Raw genomic sequence first — 8390 nt, forward strand, 5'->3', positions numbered from 1 at the left:
AGAGTTGGAAGGAGCTGCCTCCTCTACCTGGAATGCATGCCAGTGAACTCTTTTTTGTTAGATGCCTAAGAGGGCCTCCTTTATACAGGAGATGAATATTTAAAACTAGGAGAAACCAGCCTGTCCTTTTCTTATAATTCAGTGATTAAAACCCCCAAAATTCAGCATGTGGGGGACCTGGGTTTCGTTTCATCCTCAGTGTGTGATCTTATAAATTAATATTTTCCCCCCACACTTGGGATGTGCTATAACCATCATACAGTTATTACAACTTCGTTAATCCTATCCACTGAAATTGTTTTATTGACTGTGTGGGATGGACTTTTAGGAGTAGAATTTACTTGCTGGGAGGTACATGTGAAAGCGGTCAGAGCTCTTTCAGGAACCTTACTGAAATAAGAATTTATGGAATGTAGGCAGCTCCATAACCGGAAAGCAACTGTATGAGAATTTTTAAGACAGTAATTTTGGATTGAAGGCTCAGAAGTGTTCATTTTCAGCATCTGAGTCCTCTTTTTGGTGAGAGACTTGTTTCAGGTTACACAAGCAAATCAGTGACAGAGCTGGGGTGAGGCTTCAGCATACAGACAAATACGTCAGACTGCAGAAAAATCAACATGGGTTTTTGTAGATAGAGAAGCTTTGTCATAATTATGAAGTTCTTTGCTGAAATCAACAAACTGATAAACCAGGGTGATACATTCATTGTAGTGATTTCAAAAGAGCCTTTGGCACAGTCCCTTGACAGTGCTGCTGTCATATAATAACATTAACTGTCATAGGTTGGGGAGGAAGCGTGTCTCATGAATTAGTAACTAGCTGAAAGAGAAGGGTTAAGTGGATAGCAATAAATACTCATTTTTTACACTGTGGGAGAGTTAGATTGGACTCCCGCAGGGATTCATGCTGGGACCTGCACTAGTTAGCATACTCAGAAACGGTCTTGGAAAGAGACTGAGTAAAGGAAGCAGCACAGTTTGCTGCTGATGCAAAATTCTGTGCAGTAGTGCCCTATGAAGCTGACAGCAAAGAGTTTCAAAAGGATCTCATTGTGCTGAACAGCATGGGTGTTAAACTAGAAGTGGAAATTCAGTCTCAATAACCGTAAAGTAATGGATACAGGCAAGATCAGTCTTAATTATATGTGCCTAGTTGTAAGTTCTATGTATGCTGTTATTGCTAAGGAATGAATTCTTATTGTTATTGCTAAGGAATGAGTCTCTATAGGTAATTCAGTTCCAACTCAAAAACACCAGGGATTATTAAAAAAGAAAGACAGAATGGAGCAGAAAATGTTGAGACAACTTTATGTATACTGGTGGTATGGCCACATCTAGAGAATAATGTTAAGCTCTGGTTTTCCAGGTCAGAAAGAAGGTAAAGGTAGAAAAGAATAAAAAACATAGAGAATTGCTTCTGTTTAAAACATGACTACCAAGACTTGGAGTTTTCAGTTTGAAAAAGAAAAAAGTGACAATGCTTGGGCAACTGAGGGAAGATGATTGAATTGTATAAAATGGTGTCTTGCGGAGGGAAGGTAAGGAGCTCTCATTCACTTTTTCCAGTTAAGTGGGCATACAGGAGAAATAACAGAGAATAGGTTTAAAACAACCAAAAGGTTTGCATTTCTTTTCAGAAGCTGCAAAACTGAAGTATGAAGCTCACTGCTTCCAGAATTGTGGAAGCTAAAACTGTCAGTTACTTTCAAAAAAGGAAATAAACTCAAAAGGGAAGCAGTAAGTTGAATGGAATACAGTGGCCTTTGGTTCTACTTTTCCCTAGTCAATGATTTACTGAAAAGTGAATATATATCGAGAAGGATTGCTCTATACCCAACCTATTCTTTATACTCTCTTCCTGACTCTTTAGTCCTGGTCATTACATTCTGAAGTGAGTTAGAGATACTTGTGTAGTCTGATACAGTATGGCCATTTTGCAGCTAGTATAGGAGAGAGACACCAAGATGGTCAGAGTTCTGGAAAAATGGTGTATCAGAGAAGACTGAGAGAACTGATATTATTCAGCCTCAGGGAGGTGGATAAGGAAAGATCTTACTGCTGTTGTTTGCATGGAAAACTGAGCCAGATTCTTCTCAGAGATGCACTGTGACAGGCTGAGAGGGAATGGACAAATGTTAAAAGATGGTAAATTCTTCTTAGGTACAGTCTCTCTCTCTCTCTTTTTCTGTCTTTCTTTCTATCGTGAAGGTACTCAAATATTGTAAGAAGTTTCCCAAAGAGGTGCTCCGTCCTTTCAGGGAGATACTTTAAGTTTGACTAGACATGGTCCTGAGCAATCTGCACTGACTGGCCCCAGTTTGAGCCTTAGGCTCTCCTAGGTGGCTTCCTGAGGCCCATTGCAACCTACATGTTTCTGGCTTCTTAAGGTGGGTCCTTACCACATGCTTGTGCCCCAACTGTACATTATTTCATATGGCATACTGATGACAGAAGTGGAATATATTTGGTCTGGGTTAACTATTACATATTAAAACTCAATGCAAGAACATAGTGGGGATAAAGACACTTTGGATTTGGCATAAAGCAAGCAAGAGTCAGCTATGGTATTTTCTGTCCAGTGGTTTGACAGTAGTCATTAACATACTTTGTAAAAGTATGTCAAGGAGTTGATTGTCAGAGTGCAGCTATAGCAGGAGATAGTAAATGGTACTGTCATCTATGCTTACAGTTTTTGAGTTTATTACTTCCAGTGTCTTCTTTAAACAAATTACATATAATTCATTTGTCAGATGCTGAATGATGGGTAAGAGTATACCCAGTATAGCATGTGCTGCCATGTCACATGATGTGATTGTGCAGGTAGGTATTCTCTGCATCTGTATCAAACCTGTCTGCAACAAGAAAGTCAGTGATAAGATATTCTTCACCCTGATGTCTTTAACTAGGGTCGGTGCTTCTCAGTACTTGGGTTAAGATTTTTGAAAGATAAGATAGTGTTGTTTGTGGCTGACTGCTTCTGTTCAACATCTGGCACGCATGGCATGAACAAACAATTCAGACTACAGAAACACCCACAACTGCCCATCACTGTTTTCTCCTGTAATAAGAACTTTCATTTGTAAGCTGAAGACCCTGCTATAGCCCAGCAACTTAACAAAAGTGTATTCACCAGCAATACTTATGGAATAAGCTGAGTCCTATAGTTTTAAAGAACAAATGCACTTCAACTTAATTACAGTCAGGCCTGAATAAAAATTAAAGGGTTTGCATGTCTGTTAGTCTGTATGTGGGTAGAAAGGCAGTGAGGTTAAGGTAATAGGTTCAAAATGTATTCTCAGAAAACATTTAAAACCACAGCAGGGTGTGATTGTATGCAAATAAGTATTTTTGCAATAGCAGATTAAACACCTTATGGAATTTGTATGGAAAACTGCATGCTTGTACATGATGCGAAGTATGATTAAGCGCCAGTGTGTGAAGTTTTTGCCTTTAGTCAAAAATTAAGGCAGATTTAAATCAATCAATGGTTTTCTCAGTCTTTTCACAGTATATGTTGTAAGTTATGAATGGTGACTACTAGAGAGAAAACGTTAAAAATAACACTACTTTTTCCTTGGGGCTGCATTCTTGCAAGAATATGTCCTGCTATGGTTTCCAGTCAGGAAAAGCATGGCAGTAGCAGAAAGTCTGGTGACTGGCAGCATGGCAACATATAAGATCTGAGACAGTGAGGGAAGAAAAATAGCAAATTGATGTAAACTTTTACTAGAATGGCTGTTCCTGTATGTATTTTGCCATCAGCTTACAGAATGCTTTTCATGAATGGATGAATTAATCATTCCAGGTTCCAGGACTACATTTAAATAAACTTCTTTTTCACGCACAAAGATTATTAAAATGACTCTGAGGAGACCTGGTGCCCACAGGCGCAGCAGGTACCTTCTCAAAAATGTAAGTTAGCAGTGGTGGAAAAACTTGCATCTATCACAGGCAGATAATTGCTGCTCTGCTTGGTCATTTGCATAACTAAGGGACACTGTAGTTGGCAGAATAAATGAATTGTCTTTGGGAAATGGTTTTCAATGTCAAATTCTAATCTACATTACATACCAGTGTTACCTCTGCCTTTCTGAAACTCCTTTCTCTTACACAGAGTTACTGTGTCCTGTGCAATGAGAGTGATACCCTGTCTTTTTCCAGAAAATTGCCTTTGGGTATGATCAGGAAGAATGTTTAAAGGAACATTTAAAATTGCAACCTGGATTCTTCCCTTACCAGTGATAGACCTGACTTAGCAAAATCAGATATAATGGTGTTTGTTTTAATCCAGTGGTTTTCCTATCTAGAGTAGAAAAGATAAAATACATTACTTCAAATTAACTTCGGTGTAAATAGTGAAATAAATTGGACTCAGGTGACATTGTGCAGTTTCTGTGGGGTCATGCAAGAAATGAAAGCTTCTCTGAAGAAGTCAAATTGTCATGTTGAAAAACAGTAAAACACGCTCTCTGTCTTCCAAAACAACTCTGCCTACTCATCAGTAAATCTGCAGAGGGAATCCAAGCTCACACTGCAGGATTACTCTTCTGCCTCTTAATCATAATTTGTTAGTGAAAGCAGTGGTCAAAGAAAGTGCAAGATCAGCTGTTCTGAACACTGGTAGAGCAGGCTTTGCTCTCCTTCATTCATATACCTTTGTCCCACGTACTCCAAAATCATATCTGGACACGAGCGGATAACTGAGCATTGTGATTTATATGGACAGATGAAAATTGAAGGAAGGACTGTGAAAGATATCATCTACCCTCTTCTTGAAGGGTCTCACTGTTGCTTGGAGGAAGGCTCAGTTTATGAAGCTGCTGCTGAAGTACTGATCATAACCTGACGTTTTAAGGGAAGAAAAGCATAAATGCCAGGGTTTTTTTTTATTTTTCCCCAGTATATAAGGAATGGACTTCTTCAGGAAAGCAAGAACTTTATTACCATGTGGGCAGAAACCACCAAGTGAGGGTAACCGGCCACCAAAATGAGCAACCACTCCAACCCTTGAAAAAATAACTTTTGAAGTTAGAGCTGAGACAGCCAACACAAATCTGTGAAATAACTTTGGGCATGTTCTCTCAGAAGAGGCATAGAAGAAGAAAAGATGAAATGTGGCAAAGCAGAATTATTGGTAATAGAATGTAAAGCTGCTTTTACACTGCCTCATTTTGCATCCAGTGTATTATTTCTCACTTTCAGGACTGTCTGAATTCACACATAAAGCCAGTAGAAGCAAACTACATAATTGTTTGAAACAAGGGAAATAAAAGCAGACTTTCTGATGTAGTGGTGTTTTAAGCAATGATTATTTTAAGCAGAAATAATTAGTTTTCCCTTCAGTAGCATATAATAGCATATATTTTAAGCCAATTTAGGGACAAAATCAAAATATATATCAACATTATTCCCTCACACAGAAACAAGTATGGGGAAGAGTCTGAAGGATGGAGACCAAGGAAGTGCTGCTCATATAATTTTTCCCAAAGCAGTTTGATTCAGGTAGGACTAGCTAACTCTATTATAGAGAGAGATTTGTCTCAAATGCATTTGTTATTCCATATTGCTTCTTAGCAGGATGAGGGAGAGATGACAGAAGAGTTTTTGCTTTAATGAAGCGTTTTTAAAAAATGGCTTGTGTTTACACTAAAGAAACCCAACGAAACAGACCTTCAAGGTGAAGTGAGAAATGCTGAAGTTTATGAGCCTGACTTGTGGAAGTTCATTCTACTGCTAAGAAAGCTTCAGTCCCCTCATGACAGAGAGCTTCATTATGGCAGAAGAACCAAACTGGTAACTGTGGACCATAGATGATCTTTGATGTTTTTTTCCTTCTCTCTGTCGTACTCTTGGCCTTTCCTGAGATGTTCAAATAGTTGTTGTTTGTGTCAGAGCTCAGGGCAGGCTGGGTATCCTGGTCTTAAATAAGACCCACTTGTCAGTGCAAACTTCTGTGAAGCAGCCTGAAGTATTTGAGGTTTTTGTTCTGCATTCAAAAATTGCAGCTACAGGCCTATTTTGTCAAAGTAACGAAGCAAGATGCTTAGAGATTTTATTCTTAAGCTTTCTTCCTAAGGCTACTTAGTTCTGTACCAAACAACTGCATACCCACTCCATACCTCAGATCAAAGCCTTTTTGCTGCTAATGGGAGAGTTTCAGAAAAATTATGCTCAAGTCTTATTTCCAGCTCTCCTTTTTCAAAATCATAAGAACCATTGCAAGTACTTCCTGGAATACTAATTTTTTTAAATTAGTCTAGTTTGTTAAAGATGGTGAAACTCATAGACAGCAGTTGCTTCACTTGTCCGCTATAGTCTGAATGAGTTGTGTTGCGACAAGATGAGAACTGTACTGAGTACTTCTTCAAGTCAAAGTGGATGAAGGGTATAATTTTGGAGCTGAAAGACATTGCTTACAGTGGAGGTAAAGAACTGCAATTTATTATACCACCCATCCTATATTGCCTGTTCAGATTGCAGGCCTTCAGGCCTGGAACTCTGCCTGTGCATTTTACATGTGCAGTATTCTCAGGATACAATATAAATAATAATATATCATCAGGGAAGGGAATAGCCCAGTGGAGCAATCCACAACTGAGTGAACCTCTCAGATATTATGGAACAAAGCCAGCATTACTTCAAAAACTTTTTTTTTTTACAAAGTCAGTCAAATGCCTAAATTAAAATCCCACTCAATTGCTTTGGTCTTATCAGATTAAGTATCTGTGTGTTCATTTAATATGCCTCTCATGCATTTTATCTTTATGCTTCATTTAAATATGAGAAGCAAACACATTTTATATAGTTGTTATTCTCCAATTACTACAAAAGCTTCTTGGAATCTTTGATCATGAGAACGTTATTTCAAATCCAGTTCTGCTTCACAATTACAAAGTGTCTTTACTGAAGTTATTTTGGATGCAATTCTAATCCAAGTAGAGTAAACTACAGTCAGTCCTCAAACAAGTATGACTATGGAGCAGTAAAGAGATCAGAATGAACCCAAGTACCTGAGTTGATTTATGTGGTGGTAGAGTTTTTTAGACAGAAATTCCAACCAAAGCTGTAATGATAACAAGCATCTGATGCAAAACATCAATGATTTAGCATTAGATGGTGTTTACAAAATGTTATTATTATTAAAATACAGTAGATTGGCAAATTTTATTTTTTGTATAAGGGACACTATGATAGAGGTTCAGCCACGGGGTTTTGGTTTTTTGGGTTATTTTTATACAAGACCACAGAGAAGTGACACAGGTATATATTGGCCACTAACCAAGTTCAACTTGCTTGAATGTGGACAGCTGTTAGATTATCACAAAGTATATTCAGAGTTGTCACACAAACTGTCTCTAGATTTAGGTAAGACTGAAGCTTGCACTCTACAGCATCAGTGTCAAATAAAGCTCAGGAAGTAACAGCAGCAGAAAAAACAAGTTATAAGTTGCTTTATGTCTTACAGATCATTTCTCTCTAGTCTTTTTTGAGTGCTGAAGGAGCTGTAGCATAGAACTGAGGAGAGTGATGGAACTTATGAAGGGTAAATCTTTGGGCAAATGTACAAAATGTGCAACAAGGAAATAATTTTACTGCAAAGTCAACAAGAGGGCATGCAGTAGCAAATTGAAAAAGGGGTTTGTTTAAATTTATATGTACAATATTTTCAGATGTCCAAAAGCCTTAGCTTAATACCTGTAAAGAAATGCTGTAAAGTCTTAACTATCAAGAAATATAAAACATTACTAAGTGACCCTTCAACTATTAAAATGTGGTTTCTTCATCCGCTGATTTTTTACCATCATTCGCCAGAGGTCTGATGGAAACCCACTCACTTCACAAGGATTGAAGGTAAGGTCTATTTAGTGAAGTACTGAGCATTTCCAGCTCCAAATGCAGAGGCAGGGCACTTGCAAGCATTTAGTACCACATGAGATCAGATTAAAATATGAGGAAGCTCTTTTCAAACAATGAATCCATGAAAAGTTTTACTGCATATCCATTTTAAAATACTCATAGTGTGCCAGCCTGTTCCAAAAAAGTAATTACTTTGTTTCTGCCTTTTATTCTTGAGGGGGAAAAGGATACTAGAAAGAAATCACAGTCTTAGAAATATATCTTCTCTATTCTCAGAAAATGCACAAGGACTAGGACTCATTTCTTGTTCATTGATAAAAAAAGATGCAAAACTCAAAACACAGTTTATTTTAAATTCATCTAGGCTGTGTTTGCTATTTGAAATTGTAGACTCCTGACTGTTAAATAATGTAAAATGAATATATCAGGACACGGGACTAGCAGACTGATCAATGATGAGATGCTCCAAGAGTAAAACTACTACCTGAGAGGAGCATGGTGACCTGCAGGCCTGGCAGTTGAGTGCATATCAAA

The sequence above is a fragment of the Manacus vitellinus genome, unplaced genomic scaffold, assembly GCF_001715985.3.
Source record: "Manacus vitellinus isolate BGI_N305 unplaced genomic scaffold, ASM171598v3 scaffold_5_pilon, whole genome shotgun sequence".
Lineage (NCBI taxonomy): Eukaryota > Metazoa > Chordata > Aves > Passeriformes > Pipridae > Manacus > Manacus vitellinus.